A 19,826-nucleotide genomic window follows, 5' to 3' on the forward strand; every position below is an offset into this window, starting at 1 on the left:
GGAAAACTATGTGAAAAGAAACAAAGACATTTAGGCTGGGAAGTAACATGATGAGGTTTATGTTTGAGAAAGACCACTCTAGTAGCTGAGTGGAGGCATGGAAATCAATTAGAAGGCTGTAATAATCCATGCAAGAAGTGGTGAGGCCCTAAACCAGGAAGGTGGCAGTAATTAACAAAGAGAAGGGCACTGATTAGATAGTGAGAAAGAATTCACAGAAAAGGAGGAGGAGAGAGTAAGAGGGAGGAATCTTGGGTTTCTCGCTTGGGTATTGGGGGACTAATGTTGTCACTTCCAACACACTTTTTGTTTTCGTTTTATGGGAGGTGGCCATAGAAAAGATGAAGAGTTTTATTCTGAATGTGTTGTTTGAAGAGGTACCTGTGGAACCTCCAAGTGGTGATGACTGCATGAAATATGAATATATTGCTGCAGGTCAGCAGCAAGATCTGGGTTGGAGAGGCAGCCCTGAGAGGTCACTCAGGGTGAGTGCATAAAGTGAGAAGGGCTCTGGGCTGAGGATCACTGACATTTCTGGGTTAAAGAGAAGAACAGAATTCTTAGAGGGATCCTAAGAAGCAATTTCAAGGATGCTGAAGGAGAAACTTTCAAAACGGAGGTCACTAGTGTTGGATGCTGCTGAGAGGTCAAGGAAAAACAAAAATTACCCACTGGCTTTGCCAATGTGAAGGTCACTGGTAACCTTGGCAAGTGAGATTTCAAAAAAAAATCCCAAAGACTATGGCACAGTCCCAAAGACTATGTATGCACAAGAGTTATGTATAATTAAAAATATCTGTCTAAAAGATATCTGTGAAAAGAACTCTTCTAATAAGTAAAAAAGTTCTAAATGATAAGAAAGCATTGTATCATAGTTTGAGTTTTTTCTTTCTTAATGGCACATGCAATGAGTGTTTTACAATCTTCAATTTGATGAAATATCAGTCTAAACATGTATATCAGGGGTAGAAAGCAGAAAGGGAAATTAGAGTTTATATTGTGAGTGTTTATGGGACTTCCCTGGTGGTCCAGTGGTAAGGAATCGCCTTCCAATGCAGGGGATGCAGGTTTGATCCCTGGTCAGGAACTAAGATCCCACGTGCCATGGGGCAACTAAGCCCATGCACCACAACTACTGAGCCCGCATGCCTCAACTAGAGAGCCCGCGTGCTGCAAAATACAGAGCCCACGTGCTCTGGAGCCCACGCGCCACAACTAGAGAGAGAAAACCCACACGCCGCAACTAGAGAGAAGCCCATGCCGCAATGAAAGATCCTGCATGCCTCAATGAAGATTCCACGTGCTGCAACTAAGACCCAATGCAGCCAAAAAAATAAAATAAAATAAATATTGAATGTTTACATTTATTTCTCCTCTGGTCTTGTTGCACACTGCCTGCCCACCTCCCCTAAGGCTTTCATCTTCCCTGCTTCTTTCATCCCTGCAATGGGCCAGGGTCTGTTTTCCCAATTTCTATCTAAGTGGTTCATATGCAATTTCAGAGTTCATTCAACACTTCCTATCACTTCCACTTTAATCAGTGTATGATTACTCTAACAAGTACTTTCCAGTGGCTCCTGGTTTTCCTCCGGAGTAAACTTCCTGATGAAGTGGATTTCTTGTGAAATAAAGGTACAGAGGCAGCCAACAAGAAAAGTTAGGAGGGAGAACTGGATTTTGAAAGATAAAAGCCTTAGCAGGTGAAGAAGAAATTAAACGGGACCTTATAAGCAAAAAGGAATTCTACAAAGGTAGAGAGATATGAAAAAACCTTGTGTGTTTGGAGACTTAGCAGGAGTTTGGTATTGCTGAAGTTGAAAATGTACAGTATGGATTTTACAGTTCTAAGGTCCTCCTCCAAACAGTAAGAACAAAAATAGGAATGTAAACTCCATCTTCAAAGAACCTAAGTGACACCTATAACCCCAAATCACTGTATATGAAGATAGAAAACAGCAGCAGAATGGTCAATGACTTAGCAGAGTAGAGGAGGAAGGGATATTAATGGCAAACAAACCAATTCTCCCTGCACAACCTCCAAAGGCCCAGGTTAGGAGGTACCAAGTACCACAAAAAATGGGCTAGGGTAGAGGACTGAACACAGGGGAATGTTTGAAAGTCTGCAGAGGAATAGTTAGAGTTCTCCCCACCACTACTCCACAAACTCAGAAAATCATACCTCCTTCATCCTGCTAAGACAGGAATCTTATTTGCTGGTGAATAAAACTGAACCAGAGAAGCACCAACCCCAGGGCTGTATATGAAGGAGAGGATGGTAAAGGACTTAAAGTTGAGTAAAAGTCTACTTTCTGAGCAAGTCCACCAGCCCCCTTTCCCCTGCCCAAGTCCAGGTCACCAGAAACCAGGCTTATTACCTCCAGCTCCCAGCCCCCACTATGGATTAAAGAATCCTTTTCTGGAGATTGGAAATCCCATCTATCCACATGATCACCTTACATGAAGCCCACTAATTGACAAATGCTAAAACAGAGAGCTTCCTCTCAGCTCTTCAGCGCCTCACTTTTATTTTAAGTCAGCTTTACTGATGTATAATTTACATACAGTAAAAATGTTCATATTGTGTAGTAACCACTGTCCTAAAAAAGAAAGAACATTTACATCACCCTAAAACTATTCCTGTGCCCTTTCCCAATCAATTCTCCTATGCTGCAATATCTGACAACTGCTGATCTGAGTCCTATCACGATACATTCATTTTGCCAGTTCTAGATCTTCACATGAATGTGATCACATGAGATGTATACTTTTTAGTCTGGCTTCTCTCACTTCGAACAATGGTTCCGAGATTCATCCATGTTATTGCATGCAACAATTGTATATACCTTTTTACTGCTTAGTAGATATTATATTGATATATAATTAAATATACCCAAATTTGTCTTATCTATTCGGTTAATGGACATCTGGGTTGTTTCTAGTTTGGACTAGTATGAATTAAAACTGCTGTGAACCTTCAAGTAAAAGTCTTTTTGTGAATATGCGTTCATTTCTTTTGGGTAATTAACAATGGAAATACTGAGTCATGAGAAGTGTACTTTAATTTTATAAAAACCTGTAAAATAGTTTTCCAAAGTGGTTCTACCATTTTATGCTCTCATCAGCAACACCTGAGAGCTCTAGTGGCTCTACAACCTTTTGGATACTTGTCAGTTTCCTTAATTTTACCCATTTTAGCGGGTGTGAAGTGGTATCCCACTGTGGTTTTAATTTGCATTTCCCTGACGACTAATGATATTGAGCATTTTTCTTATGTTTATTATTAGCAATTCATATGTATCATTTTTTGTGAAGTTTCTATTCAAATCTTTTGGGTTGTCTCTGACTACTGAGTTCTAAAAGTTCATTTACATATTTTATATGTAGATATTATCTCTTGGTCTGTGGCTTCCGTTTCCATTTCCTGAGCAGTAGCTTTTGTTTTTAATTCTAATTTTATTAATCCAATTAATCCAATTCTCTTTTATAGTTAATACATTTGTATCCAGTCTTAAGATCTCTGCCTATCTTAAGGACACAGATGTTTTCTCTTAAGGTTTTACTGGGGGTCTCAAGTTTTATGTTTAGGTCTACAATCTATTTTGAATTAATTTTTATGTATGGTATGAGCTGAGTTTGAACATCACCCAGCACCACTTGTTCAAAAGACTAACCTGTCCCCACTGAATTATGTTGGAGCCTTTGCTGAAAAGCAAATTACCATATATATGGATTTATTTCTGGATTCTCTTTTCTTTTGTCTTTATAAACACCAATGCCACTCTGTCATAATTATTGTAGCTTTATAGTAAGCCTTAAAATAATAATGTAAATCCTCCATTTTTTTCTTTTTGTTTTAGCTATTCTAAGTCCTCTGCACTTCTATTATCGATACTAGAATCAGTGTGCCAATTTTCACAAAGAAAACCTGCTGGGGTTTTGATTGGAATTTCATTGAATCTAAATCTCCATTTGGCAACAATGGAGACCTTAACAATATCAAGTCTCCAGTCATCACAATCCATGAACATAGTGTATCTCTCCATTTATTTAGATGCTCTTTTATTTCTCTAAGCAATGTCTGTAGGCCTTTCATTAAATTTACTCCCAAGTATTTCATGTTTTTTGATGCTAATACAAATGGTACTGTTAGTTTTATTTCATTTTCCATTGTGTTTGTTGTTGGTATAGAGAGATACAGTTGACTTATGTATATTGATCTTGTCACTTGCCACCTGGCTAAATTCACTTATAGTATTTGAGGGGTAAACTCCTTGGGATTTTCTATATAGACAATCATATTGTCTGAGACTAGAGAGTTATCACTTTTTCCTTTCCAATATTTACTGCCTTACTGACTACTGCACTGGCTAGGATCTTCAGAACAATATTGAATAGAAGTGGTGAGTTCAGAAATCCTTGCCTTGTACCTGATCTTAGTGAAAATTCTTTCACCATTAAATATGATGATAGCTGCAAGTTTGGGTAGATACCCTTTATCAGATTGAGAAAGTTCTCTTCTATTTCTAGTTTGTTCAGTTTAAAAAAAATCTCATAAGCTTTTTTTTTTTAATATGTATCTTTACTGGAGTATAATTGCTTTACAACATTGTGTTAGTTTCTGTTGTACAACAAAGTGAATCATCTGTAAGTATACATATATCCCCATATCCCCTCCATCTTGAGCCTCCCTCCCATCCACCCTATCCCACCCGTCTAGGTCACAAAGCATTGAGCTGATCTCCCTGTGCTATGCAGCAGCTGCCCACTAGCCATCCATTTTACATTTGGTAGTGTATATATGTCAATGCTACTCCCTCACTTCATCCCAGCTTCCCCTCCCCGTGTCCTCAAGATCATCCTCTATGTCTGTGTCTTTATTCCTGCCCTACCTGCCACTAGGTTCATCAGGACCGTTCTTTTAGATTCCATATATGTGCGTTAGCATATGGTATTTGTTTCTCTCTTTCTGACTTACTTCACTCTGTGACAGAGTCTAGGTCCCTCCATGTCTCTACACATGACCCAATTTCATTCCTTTTTATGGCTGAGTAATATTCCATTGTATATATGTACCAAATCTTCTTTACCCATTCCTCTGCTGATGGACATTTAGCTTCCTTCCATGTCCTGGCTATTGTAAACAGTGCTGCAGTGAACATTGGGGTGTGTGTATCTTTTTGAATTATGGTTTTCTCAGGTATATGCCCAGTAGTGGGATTGCTGGGTCATACGGTAGTTTTAGTTTTGTAAGGAAACTCCATACTGTTCTCCATAGTGGCTTTATCAATTTACATTCCCAACAACAGTGCAAGTGGGTTCCCTTTTCTCCACAACCTCTCCAGCATTTATTGCTCACAGATTTTTTGATGATGGCCATTCTGACCAGTGTGGGGTGATACCTCATTGTGGTTTTGATTTGCATTTCTCTAATGATTAGTGATGTTGAACATCCTTTCATGTGTCTGTTGGCAATATGTATGTCTTCTTTGGAGAAATCTCTATTTAGGTCTTCCACCCATTTTGGGGTTGGGTTGTTTGTTTTTTCGATATTGAGCTGCATGAGCTGCTTGTGTACTTTGGAGATTAATCCTTTGTCAGTTGCTTCATTTGCAAATATTCTCTCCCATTCTGAGGTTGTCTTTTCATCTTGTTTATGGTCTCCTTTGCTGTGCAAGAGCTTTTAAGTTTCATTAGGTTCCATTTGTTTATTTTTGATTTTCTTTCCATTACCCTAGGAGGTGGGTCAAATAAGATCTTGCTGTGATTTAAGTCAAAGAGTGTTCTGCCTATGTTTTCCTCTAAGAGTTTTATAGTGTCTGGTCTTACATTTAGGTCTTTAATCCATTCATAAGGTGGTTTAATTCTGTTAAATATTTATTCTGTATCTGTTGAGATGCTCACATAATTTTTACCTTTTATTTTGTTAATGTGGTAGAACAGGGGTGAGAGAACTGAAATTCATATCAGGAAAGCAAGACATAAGGTTTAAAATTAATTAATGATGAAGTTGCAATATATATGCATTTATAAATATGAAGGTAAATAATGGAAGAAATAGCTAAGAAAATATTGGCAGTGGTTGTCTCTGAGGAGCAGGCCTAGTTGGGAGGAGAAACTGCTATTTTCAAAAGGTCTTTTGAGGATTGACACCTTAAATATGACAATATGTAATATTTGATAAATTTTTAAAAATGGGTTTTAGGAAATGTAAAAATGAGGCTATGGCTGATTATTGTGTGCTAAGGCTTGGGGGGCAAGGGTGTAGGGGAGACAGACTCAGCTGCAGGCATGTGTTATTTTGGTGGGGAATCCAGGAGACATATTTCCCATTCAGATGAATATACTGAATTCCCATTCAGTAGAGATAGTTGAAAATAAAGACTTGGGAGTAAGCACCAGATAATGGTTTTAAAGCCAAAAGAGTAGACAAGAATGAACCTGCATAGGTGAGAAAAGAGTCAAGGACAAAACTCTGAGGAAAAATAAAAATAAACAAATGGGATCTAATTAAACTTAAAAGCTTTTGCACAGCAAAGGAAACCAGAAACAAAACAAAAAGACAACCCTCAGAATGGGAGAAAATATTTGCAAATGAAACAACTGACAAGGGATTAATCTCCAAAATACACAAATAGCTCATGCAGTTCAATATAAAAAAAAAATCCCAAATAACCCAATCAAAAAATGGGCAGAAGAGCTAGGAGACAATGGCGGAAGAGAAGGATGTGGAGATCACCTTCCTCCACACAGATACATCAGAAATACATCTACACGTGGAACTGCTCCTATAGAACACCCACTGAACGCTGGCAGAAGTCCTCAGACCTCCCAAAAGGCAAGAAACTCCCCACATACCTGGGTAGGGCAAAAGAAAAAAGAAAAAACAGAGACAAAAGAATAGGGACGGGACCTGCACCAGTGGGAGGGAGCTGTGAAGGAGGAAAGGTTTCTACACACTAGGAAGCCCCTTTGCGGGTGGAGACTGCAGGTGGCGGAGGGGAGAAGCTTCAGAACCATGGAGGAGAGCGCAGCAACAGGGGTGCGGAGGGCACAGTGGAGAGATTCCCGCACAGAGGATCGGTGCCCACCAGCACTCACCAGCCCGAGAGGCTTGTCTGCTCACCCGCCAGGGTGGGCAGGGGCTGGGAACTGAGGCTCGGGCTTCGGTGGTCAGACCCCAGGGAGAGGACTGGGGTTGGCTGCGTGAACACGGCCTGAAGGGGTTAGTGTGCCACGGCTAGCCAGGAGGGAGTCCGGGAAAACTCTGGAGTTGCTGAAGAGACAAGAGACATTTTCTTGCCTCTGTTTCCTAGTGCCCAAGGAGAGGGGATTAAGAGAGCCGCTTAAAGGAGCTCCAGAGACAGCATGAGCCGCGGCTATCAACATGGATCCTAGAGATGGGCATGGGACGCTAAGACTGCTGCTGCAGCCACCAAGAAGCCTGTGTGAGAGCACAGGTCACTATCCCCACCTCCCTTCCCAGGAGCCTGTGCAGCCCGCCACTGCCAGGGTCCCGTGATCCAGGGACAACTTCCCTGGGAGAACGCAAGGCGCGCCTCAGGCTGGTGCAATGTCACGCTGGCCTCTACTGCCGCAGGCTCGCCCTGCATCCGTACCCCTCCCTACCCCTGGCCTCAGCGAGCCAGAGCCCCCGAATCAGCGGCTTCTTTAACCCTGTCCTGTCTGAGCGAAGAACAGATGCCCTCAGGTGACCTACATGCAGAGGCGGGGCCAAATCCAAAGCTGAACCCCGGGAGCTGTGCGAACAAAGAAGAGAAAAGGAAATTTCTCCCAGCAGCCTCACGAGCAGCAGAATAAACCTCCACAATCAACTTGCTGTACCCTGCAACTGTGTAATATCTGAATAGACAATGAATCACCCCAAATTGAGGAGGTGGACTTTGGGAGCAAGACTGATTATTTTTTCCCCTTTTCCTCTTTTTGTGAGTATGTATGTGTATGCTTCTGTGTGAGATTTTGTCTGTATAGCTTTGCTTTCACAATTTGTCCTAGGGTTCTGTCCGTACTTTTTTTTTTTTACTTTAAAAAATATTTTTCTTAATAATTATTTTTTATTTTAATTACTTTATCTTACTTTATTTTATTTTATCTCCTTTCTCTCTCTCTCTCTCTCTCTCTCCCTCCTCTCTCTCTCTCTCCCCCCTCCCTCCCTTTCTCTCTCTCTCTTTCTTTCTTTCTATTTTTTCTCCCTTTTATTCTGAGCCATGTGGAAGACAGTCTCCTGGTGCTCCAACCAGGCATCAGGGCTGTGCTACTAAGGTGGAGAGCCAAATTCAGGACACTGGTCCACAAGAGACCTCCCAGCTCCACATAATATCAAATGGCAAAAATCTCCCAGAGATCTCCATCTCAACACCAACACCCAGCTTCACTCAACGACCAGCAAGCTACAGCGCTGGATACCCTATGCCAAACAACTAGCAAGACAGGAACACAGCCTCATCCATTAGCAGAGAGGCCGCCTAAAATCATAATAAGGTTACAGACACAGCAAAACACACCACCGGACGCGGACATGCGCACCAGAAAGACAAGATCCATCCTCATCCAGCAGAACAAAGGCACTAGTACCCTCCACCAGGAAGCCTACACAACCCACTGAACCACCCTTAGCCACTGGGGACAGACACCAAAAACAATGGCAACTACGAACCTGCAGCCTGCGAAAAGGAGACCCCAAACACAGTAAGATAAGCAAAATGAAAAGACAGAAAAACACACAGCAGATGAAGGAGCAAGGTAAGAACCCACCAGACCTAACAAATGAAGAGGAAATAGGCAGTCTACCTGAAAAAGAATTCAGAATAATGATAGTAAAGATGATCCAAAATCTTGGAAATAGAAGAGAGAAAACGCAAGAAACATTTAACAAGGACCTAGAAGAACTAAAGATGAAACAAGTAATGATGAACAACACAATAAATGAAATTAAAAATACTCTAGAGGGGATCAATAGCAGAATAACTGAGGCAGAAGAACGGATAAGTGACCTGGAAGATAAAATAGTGGAAATAACTACTGCAGAGCAGAATAAAGAAAAAATAATGAAAAGAACTGAGGACAGTCTCAGAGACCTCTGGGACATCATTAAATGTACCAACATGAGAATTATAGGGGTTCCAGAAGAAGAAGAGAAAAAGAAAGGGACTGAGAAATATTTGAAGAGATTATAGTTGAAAATTTCCCTAATATGGGAAAGGAAATAGTTAATCAAGTACAGGAAGCACACAGAGTCCCATACAGGATAAATCCAAGGGGAAACATGCCAAGACACAGATTAATCAAACTATCAAAAATTAAATACAAAGAAAACATATTAAAAGCAGCAAGGGAAAACAACAAGTAACACACAAGGGAATCCCCATAAGGTTAACAGCTGATCTTTCAGCAGAAACTCTGAAAGCCAGAAGGGAGTGGCAGGACATATTTAAAGTGATGAAGGAGAAAAACCTACAATCAAGATTACTCTACCCAGCAAGGACCTTATGCAGATTTGATGGAGAAATTAAAACCTTTACAGACAAGCAAAATATGAGAGTGCTCAGCACCATCAAACCAGCTTTACAACAAATGCTAAAGGAACTTCTCTAGGCAAGAAACACAAGAGAAAGAAAAGACCTACAGGGGCTTCCCTGGTGCACAGTGGTTAAGAATCTGCCTGCCGATGCAGGGGACGCGGGTTCGTGTCCCGGTCCGGGAAGATCCCACATGCCACGGAGCGGCTGGGCCCGTGAGCCATGGCCAATGAGCCTGCGCGTCTGGAGCCTGTGCTCCGCAACGGGAGAGGCCACAACAGTGAGAGGCCCGCGTAACACACACACACACACACACACACACACACACAAAAGAAAAGACCTACAATAACAAACCCAAAACAATTAAGAAAATGGGAATAGGAACATACATATCGATAATTACCTTAAATGTAAATGGATTAAACGCTCCCACCAAAAGACACAGACTGGCTGAATGGATACAAAAACAAGACCCCTATATATGCTGTCTATAAGAGACCCACTTCAGACCTAGGGACACATACAGACTGAAAGTGAGGGGATGGAAAAAGATATTCCATGCAAATGGAAATCAGAAGAAAGCTGGAGTAGCAATTCTCATATCAGACCAAATAGACTTTAAAATTAAGACTATTACAAGAGATAAAGAAGGACACTACATAATGATCAAGGGATCGATCCAAGAAGAAGATATAACAATTGTAAATATTTATGCACCCAACATAGGAGCACCTCAATATATAAGGCAAATACAAAAAGCCATAAAAGGGGAAATTGACAGTAACACAATCACAATAGAGGACTTTAACACCCCACTTTTACCAATGGACAGATCATCCAAAATGAAAATAAATAAGGAAACACAAGCTTTAAATGATACCTTAAACAAGATGGACTTAATTGATATTTTTAGGACATTCCATCCAAAAACAACAGAATATACGTTTTTCTGAAGTGCTCATGGAACATTCTCCAGGATAGCTCATATCTTGGGTCACAAATGGAGCCTTGGAAAATTTAAGACACTTGAAATCGTATCAAGTATCTTTTCCGATCACAATGCTATGAGACTAGATATCAATTACAGGAAAAGATCTGTAAAAAATACAAACACATGGAAACTAAACAATACACTACTTAATAATGAAATGATCACTGAAGAAATCAAAGAGGAAATTAAAAAATACCTTGAAACAAATGACAATGGAGACACGATGACCCAAAACCTATGGGATGCAGCAAAAGTAGTTCTAAGATGGAAGTTTAGAGCAATACAATCCTACCTTTAGACACAGGAAAAATCTCAAACAAACAACCTAACCTTGCACCTAAAGCAATTAGAGAAAGAAGAACAAAAAGAACCCAAAGTTAGCAGAAGGAAAGAAATCATAAAGATCAGATCAGAAATAAATGAAAAAGAAATGAAGGAAATGATAGCAAATATCAATAAAACTAAAAGCTGGTTCTTTGAGAAGATAAACAAAATTGATAAACCATTAGCCAGACTCATCAAGAAAAAAAGGGAGAAGACTCAAATCAATAGAATTAGAAATGAAAAAGGAGAAGTAACAACTGACACTGCAGAAATACAAAGTATCATGAGAGATTACTATAAGCAACTCTATGCCAATAAAATGGACAACCTGGAAGAAATGGATAAATTCTTAGAAATGCACAACTTGCTGAGACTGAACCAGGAAGAAATAGAAAATATGAACAGACTAATCACAAGTAATGAAATTGAAACTGTGATTAAAAATCTTCCAACAAACAAAAGCCAAGAACCAGATGGCTTCACAGGCGAATTCTATCAAACATTTAGAGAAGAGCTAACACCTATCCTTCTCAAACTCTTCCAAAATATAGCAGAAGGAGGGACACTCCCAAACTCATTCTACAAGGCCACCATCACCCTGATACCAAAACCAGACAAAGATACTACAAAAAAAAGGAAACTACAGGCCAATATCACTGATGATCATAGATGCAAAAATCCTTAACAAAATACTAGCAAACAGAATCCTACAGCACATTAAAAGGATCATACACCATGATCAAGTGGGGTTTATTCCAGGAATGCAAAGATTCTTCAACATACGCAAATCAATCAACATAATACACCATATTAACAAACTGAAGGAGAAAAACCATATGATCATCTCAATAGATGCAAAGAAAGCTTTCGACAAAATTCAACACCCATTTATGATAAAAACCCTGCAGAAAGGAGGCACAGAGGGAACTTTCCTCAACATAATAAAGGCCATATATGACAAACCCACAGCCAACATCATCCTCAATGGTGAAAAACTGAAACCATTTCCGCTAAGATCAGGAACAAGACAAGGATGCCCACTCTCACCACTCTTATTCAACATAGTTTTGGAAGTTTTAGCCACAGCAATCAGATAAGAAAAATAAAAGGAATCCAAATCAGAAAAGAAGAAGTAAAACTGTCACTGTTTGCAAATGACATGATACTGTACATAGAGAATCCTACAGATGTTACCAGAAAACTACTAGAGCTGATCAATGAATTTGGTAAAGTAGCAGGATACAAAATGCACAGAAATCTCTGCATTCTTATACACTAATGATGAAAAATTTGAAAGTGAAATTAAGAAAACACTCCCATTAACCATTGCAACAAAAATAATAAAATGTCTAGGAATAAACCTATCTAAGGAGACAAAAGACGTGTATGCAGAAAATTATAAGACACTGATGAAAGAAATTAAAGATGATACAAATAGATGGAGAGATATAGCATGTTCTTGGATTGGAAGAATTAACATTGTGAAAATGACTCTACTACCCAAAGCAATCTACAGATTCAATGCAATCCCTATCAAACTACCACTGGCATTTTTCACAGAACTAAAACAAAAAATTTCACAATTTGTATGGAAACACAAAAGATCCTGAATAGTCAAAGCAATCTTGAGAACGAAAAATGGAGCTGGAGGAATCAGGCTCCCTGACTTCAGACTATACTACAAATCTACAGTAATCAAGACAGTATGGTACTGGCACAAAAACAGAAATATAGATTAATGGAACAGGATAGAAAGCCCAGAGATAAATCCACGCACATATGGTCACCTTATCTTTGATAAAGGAGGCAAGAATATACAGTGGAGAAAAGACAGCCTCTTCAATAAGTGGTGCTGGGAAAACTGGACAGCTACCTGTAAAAGTATGAAATTAGAACACTCCCTAACACCATACACAAAAAGAAACTCAAAACGGATTAAAGACCTAAGTATAAGGCCAGAGACTATCAAACTCTTAGAGGAAAACATAGGCAGAACACTCTATGACATAAATCACAGCAAGATCCTTTTTGACCCGTCTCCTAGAGAAATGAAAATGAAAACAAAAATAAACAAATGGGATCTAATGAAACTTAAAAGCTTTTGCACAGCAAAGGATACCATAAACAAGACCAAAAGACAACCCTCAGAATGGGAGAAAATAGTTGCAAATGAAGCAACTGACAAAGGATTAATCTCCAAAATTTACAAGCAGCTCATACAGCTCAATAACAAAAAAACAAACAACCCAATCCAAAAATGGGCAGAAGACCTAAACAGACATTTCTCCAAAGAAGATATACAGACCGCCAACATACACATGAAAGAATGCTCAACATCATTAATCATTAGAGAAATGCAAAGCAAAACTACAATGAGGTATCATCTCACATAGGTCAGAATGGCCATCATCAAACAATCTAGAAACAATAAATGCTGGAGAGGGTGTGGAGAAAAGGAACCCTCTTGCACTGTTGGTGGGAATGTAAATTGATAAAGCCACTATGGAGAACAGTATGGAGGTTCCTTAAAAAACTACAAATAGAACTACCATACAACCCAGCAATCCCACTACTGGGCATATACCCTGAGAAAACCATAATTCAAAGAGTCATGTTGGGCTTTTCCCTGGTGGCGCAGTGGTTGAGAGTCCGCCTGCCGATGCAGGGGACGTGGGTTTATGTCTTGGTCCAGGAAGATCCCACATGCCACGGAGTGGCTGGGCCTGTGAGCCATGGCCACTGAGCCTGCACGTCCAGAGCCTGTGCTCCACAACGGGAGAGGCCACAACAGTGAGAGGCCTGCGTACCACAAAAAAAAAAAAAAAAAGTCATGTACCAAAATGTTCATTGCAGCTCTATTTACAATAGCCAGCACATGGACGCAAGCTAAGTGTCCATCAACAGATGAATGGATAAAGAAGATGTGGCACATATATACAATGGAATATTACTCAGCCATAAAAAGAAACAAAATTGAGTTATTTGTAGTGAGGTGGATGGACCTAGAGTCTGTCATACAGAGTGAAGTAAATCAGAAAGAGAAAAACAAACACCGTATGCTAACACACATATATGGAATCTAAGGAAAAAAAAAAAGGTCATGCAGAACCTAGGGGTAAGATGGGAATAAAGACACAGACCTACTAGAGCATGGACCTGAGGATATGGGGAAGAGGAAGGGTAAGCTGTGACAAAGTGAGAGAGTGGCATGGACATATATACACTAGCATACGTAAAATAGACAGCTAGTGGGAAGGAGCCGCATAGCACAGGGAGATTGGCTAGGTGGTTTGTGACCACCTAGAGGGGTGGGATAGGGAGGGTGGAAGGGAGGGAGATGCAAGAGGGAAGAGATATGGGAACATATGTGTATGTATAACTTATTCTCTTTGTTATAAAGCAGAAACTAACACACCGTTGTAAAGCAATTATATTCCAATAAAGTTGTTAAAAAGAAAAAAAGGGCAGAAGATCTAAAGACACTTCTCCAAAGAAGACATACAGATGGCCAAAAAAAGCACATGAAAAGATGCACAACGTCACTAATAGAGAAATGAAAATCATAACTACAGTGAGGTATCACCTCACACTGTTCAGAATGGCCACCATCAAAAAAATGTACAAACAATAAATGCTGGAGAGGGTCTGGAGAGAAGGGAACCCACATGCATTGTTGGTGGGAATGTAAACTGATACAGCCACTATGGAGAATAGTATGGAGATTCCTTAAAAAACTAAAAATAGAACTACCATCTGACCCAGCAATCCGACTACTGGGCATATACACTGAGAAAACCATAATTCAAAAAGATACATGCACCCCAATGTTCACTGCAGCACTATTTACAATAGCCAGGACATGGAAGGAAGCTAAATGTCCATCAACAGAGGAACAGGTAAAGAAGATATGGTACATATATACAATGGAATATTATTCAGCCATAAAAAAGAACAAAATAATGCCATTTGCAGAACATGGATGGACCTAGAGATTGTCATACTGAGTGAAGTAAGTCAGATGCAGAAAGACAAATATTATATGATATCGCTTATATATAGAATCTAAAAAAAAAGGGTACAAGTGAACTTATTTACAAAACAGAAGTAGAGTCACATATGTAGAAAGCAAACTTATAGTTACCAGGGGATGGGGGGTGGGAGGGATAAATTGGGAGATTGGGACTGATATATGCACACTACTATATATAAAATAGATAACTAATAAGAACCTGCTATATAGCACAGGGAACTCTACTCAATACTCTGTAATGGCCTATATGGGAGAAAAATCTAAAAAAAAAAAAATAAATAAAGAGTAGATATATGTATTACTGATTCACATTGCTGTACATCTGAAACTAATACAACGTTGTAAATAGACTATACTCCAATAAAATTTTTAAAAAAAGAATATGAGAATAATGAGATTAAAAAAAACCAAAAGAAACTCTGAGGAAGGCTGGTATGTATAGGGTGAGAAGAAGGATTCAAGGAAGAAGACAGAGAATGAATTTCCAAAGGGCAGGAAGAGAACCAGCCAAATATGACATGGAAGTCAAGGGAGGAAAGTGCAACATTCTTCCAACATGCTGAATTCCAAAGATTTTGTGTACCAACAAACATTAAAGCTATACTTTTCTTTTACAGGTGTTTCTCCCTAAATTCATGTAGAAATTTGGGAAGTTAATAAAACCTTAAACAACATAAATATAATGATGGAAAACAGAGAATGATGTTACACATATTTTTATGTTGCTATTTACGTGTTCTATTTCAGGAAACATCTGGAGCAGAGGGTATGAGGTAAAGAACTTCCTCTGCTTATCTCAAATGATGAAAGGGTTCAAGAAGAAAATGATCCACATAAATCATAGATGCAAGGGAAAACTGGTTGAATAGCCATGTCATTTAGATGGGACATTTTCAAGTCTGGAAGAAGAAAAATTGCAGAAAAGTGCCTAAAACTTTTTATTTAACAGAATACATAAGGTGTGATGATTCAGAAGGAATGAGTCATTTAGAAATAATAAAACAGTTTGCCTGGAAAACACAGGTGCTCGGTGGTGGATGACTCAGTATGGAAACTGATCTCAAGAGTACAATTTGGAGGAATACAAAAACATATACTATATGTATTTGCAGGATAAAAAAGGAGACCTGGAATATTTTATTTGTTGTGTTCATTTCAAAAATAGTTGAGAAAATAAATTAAGAAATTTCTTAGAAATTTTTTCTGGTGCTCAAAGAAATTATACATATGAACATGAAAGAACAATTAATGCTCTAGGTTTAGGGCTAATGCGTTAATGAGACTAAAAGTAAAATAAGAACATCTCAGCAGCAGGTCTAATTTGAGCATACAGGAATTAGACAGTGCTTAAACACTTACTTTTATCTTTACTCCAGTGGAGAAAGAGGAAATGTGCCTGAGGGGCAAAGCACCAGGTGGGCGGTCAGGGGCTCCTCCTCCCAGCTTCTGCTTCTGCACTGACCAGCTCAGTAAGATGGTCAAGTCACTTCCCTCACTGGGATTCGCCTTCTCTTCTGGAAAAATAGGACAAAAGATGGCTCTGGGGTCTAGGGAACACGAGAAAAGCAAAAAATTCTTTCTTGTTTTGAATTACAAAAAAGCTATATATTTACCAGAAAACTATTTTGTATTTTTTGATGTGGGAAGCACAATGAACTGGCTATTAATTTTTAATGCATGTAATTTGCAAAGCTACTGATTTCTTGGAGTACTGGCTCCAAAGGAAAATCAGGAGGTTAAACTTTGACCATTTTACAATTAAATAAAATTCTCTGTAATATATTCCGAAAAATAGTAATCTTTGACTGCTAGTAGTATTTTAAGTTACTTTAATTCATATATTTTCCTTTTCTAAGCCTTCTTCTTATTTTGGAGATTATATAAAAATGAAATCACATTCTGTAAATAAAAACCATTTGGATGGTTTAGAAGAACATATACACAATACAGTTAAATAAACATTTGAATGCTGCCAGGTACTCTTCAAGACAAGGGAACTACAAATCCTATAATTTTGCCTCAAACAGCTTGCAGTGTGAGTGGGCAGAGAAACAGAATATCTTTTACATCAAGGAAGGCACCCCAGAGAGGAGAACTGCCAAGCCCAGTCTGGAGTTAAGCAGAAGCAGTGGCTGTAGAAAGAAAGGGAAGATGCCCTGTGGACAAACGGAGCAAGGCAGGAGGTGGCCACGGGAGGCCTGGGAGGTGTGAGGAGCTACTGGGAGTTTGGTGTTATTCCAGTGGCAAGTTTGAAGAGAGGCTTCTAGGTGCTACCGCTAAATGGTGGGGGTTGGGTGGGAGGCAATGTAGCATCAGAGAGTCCCTGAGAGATTTCAGCCGGGGGTGGTGGGGACCAGGTCAGATTTACACTGTGGGTGTAGCACTGTGTAGCACTGCAGAGGACAGAGTTGGGCAAGCAAGACCAAAGCCAAGCAGACCAGGCAGAAGGCCTCTGCAGAGAGAGTCCAGAAGAAAATCAGTGAGCCTATAAATGAAGGAAGCTCAGAGGCTTATGTGACTACCCACGATCACAAATCTATGAGTACGTTGAATGTAAGTTATCTTTAAATCCTGTCCTTTTCTGTATCCCTGTGCAAGCACAAATTCAGGTCAAAGTTGACAACAGATCCTACATTCACTTTTATTAGGTAAATTATGGATCTTTAAATAAAAAAGGACTATTCATTAATGTATATTAAGTACCCAAAATGTTTAGGGCATTATAGAAAACAAGCAAAGCTCCTGATTATAGGAACTTATAAAATAAATGAGACAAAAAAGAATAGATCAATTCATTCAACAGGTATATACTGGGGCACTTCTGGGCCTTGATCACATTCTAGTGACAGTTCCTTTTAGAACATAATTTTTGCATCCTCTTTTCCTTTTCTGACAAGTTTATTTGGGTACAAGTGAACAGAGAAACTCTCCAGAGCCAAGTGTGCAATCCTAGGAGAGGACCAGGAACCTGGAGTAAAATAATACAAGCCTGGGTCAGGGGAAAACTTGCTTGAATGAGACAATAAGAGAACAGGGAAAAATGCCAACAGATGGCTTGGATGGAGTAAGCAGAGAAGGAGCCTGGAATTGCCTTCAACATAGCTTGGATTTGACAGATCAAAGTTATTATTGCTTATTTTTTTAAAAAACAGTTTTCATCTTTATAAAAGTAATGACTGTAGAAATAAGACACGACTGCTGGAAATAAAAGAGAAATACAAAGAGGAAAATAAAGATCACACCCAGAGATAATATCAATATGAACATTTTTGCCTTTTTTGGCTTTCAACACACACATAAACATTCTGTGACGATGTGAGAGAGTGGCAGGGACACATACACAATACCAAATGTAAATTAGATAGCTAGTGGGAAGCTGCCACATAGCACAGGGAGTTCACCTCTGTGCTTTGTGACCACCTAGAGGGGTGGGATAGGGAGGGTGGGAGGGAGGGTGACGCAAGAGGGAGGAGATATGGGAACATATGTATATGTATAACTGATTCACTTTGTTGTAAAGGAGAAACTAACACACTATTGTAAAACAGTTATACCCAAATAAAGATGTTAAAAAAAAAAAAAAAACATTCACAGAAATAGACATGGGAATTTTTCTTTCTTTTTTTTTTATTTTTGGCGGAACACGGGCCTCTCACTTCTGTGGCCTCTCCCATTGCGGAGCACAGGCTCCGGAAACACAGGCTCAGCAGCCATGGCTCACGGGCCTAGCCGCTCTGCGGCATGTGGGATTCTCCTGAACTGGGGCACGAACCTGTGTCCCCTACATCAGCAGGAAGACTCTCAACCACTGCGCCACCAGGGAAGCCCCAGACATGGGGATTTTTGTGAATATTAATTTTTTTAACAAAAGTGAGACAATTATAGTTTATTATCTGCTTTTTCCACTTAATATAGGGAGACCTCTTTTCAAGAAAATAAAAATCTATACCATACATCTTAGATACATTCTGTGGATATACCAAATTTACTTGTTCAATTCTTTACAAAGGCACATTAAGGCTGTAGGATAAATAAGGTGCAGAAAGGAAGCAAGCAGCAAGGAAATGATAAAACTGACTTCAGTTGTGGCAGCATTTTCAATATTCTAAAGGTGGAAAGAGGTAAGACATATGGAAGCTCATGAGATTTTAGTGTTCCAGACATAAGATGAATAATGTCTGATTCTGGAATTCTTTGTGGATGAAGAATTTCCAAAAAGGAAACAAAAAAAGTCTGCAGCCCAACACACACTAAAAATGAAGTAATTTCAAATCTTCACATCTGCAGAACAGATAGAATGTCAAAGACAGCAGTCAGACAACTAAAAACAGTGGGTGGACTGCTAGGGAAAAACCAAGTGCCATTCTAGTGATCATCCATAACCATGGCTTTCCCAGGAAGTGACAGCTCCCCACACTGTGCTCTCACACAAAGCGCACTGAGCCTTTCTCATGAGATGCTAGGCCGCCTTAAGACTTCGTGGATCCTCTTTGGGCCTCCGTTTCCTCCAGCACTTGGCTGGGCTCTGTGAATTACAAACTGCACTCGTCACAGTTCCCTTGGAAGCTGCCAATACTGGCCATCTCCCACTGCAACTAGAATAGTTCTGCTGTTATCTGTTTTATATATTGGATGGATCTCTAAAAAATATTTTATTTGAAAAAACAAACTTATATAGCTAAAAAACATTCTTAAAAATCACATGATTAAAAAAATAACATTCACCCTTCAGACTGTTAATCACAAAGGTAGGGGCTTCCCTGGTGGCACAGTGGTTGAGAATCCGCCTGCCGATGCAGGGGACACGGGTTCGTGCCCTGGTCTGGGAAGATCCCACGTGCCGCGGAGCGGCTGGGCCCGTGAGCCATGGCCGCTGAGCCTGTGCGTCTGGAGCCTGTGTTCTGTAACGGGAGAGGCCACAGCAGTGAGAGGCCCGCGTACCGCA

The 19,826-nt window shown here is 39.7% G+C and overlaps 1 protein-coding gene across 5 annotated transcripts in view; it reads right to left on the reverse strand.

Annotated features, from left to right (window-relative positions):
- Window positions 1–19,826, reverse strand: part of PPP2R3A (protein phosphatase 2 regulatory subunit B''alpha) — a 219,486-nt gene that overhangs the window by 170,501 nt on the left and 29,159 nt on the right. For 3 of the 5 annotated variants that reach the window (XM_067033743.1, XM_067033744.1, XM_067033746.1), the window contains one exon: window positions 16,241–16,395. The exons of the other annotated variants lie outside the window; for them this stretch is intronic. The gene's annotated coding sequence lies outside the window, so the exon portion shown is untranslated. The remainder of the gene's footprint in view (window positions 1–16,240; window positions 16,396–19,826) is intronic. 5 annotated transcript variants of the gene reach the window in all.

Source organism: Kogia breviceps, chromosome 5 (genome assembly GCF_026419965.1).
Source record: "Kogia breviceps isolate mKogBre1 chromosome 5, mKogBre1 haplotype 1, whole genome shotgun sequence".
In the NCBI taxonomy this organism is placed as follows: Eukaryota; Metazoa; Chordata; class Mammalia; order Artiodactyla; family Physeteridae; genus Kogia; species Kogia breviceps.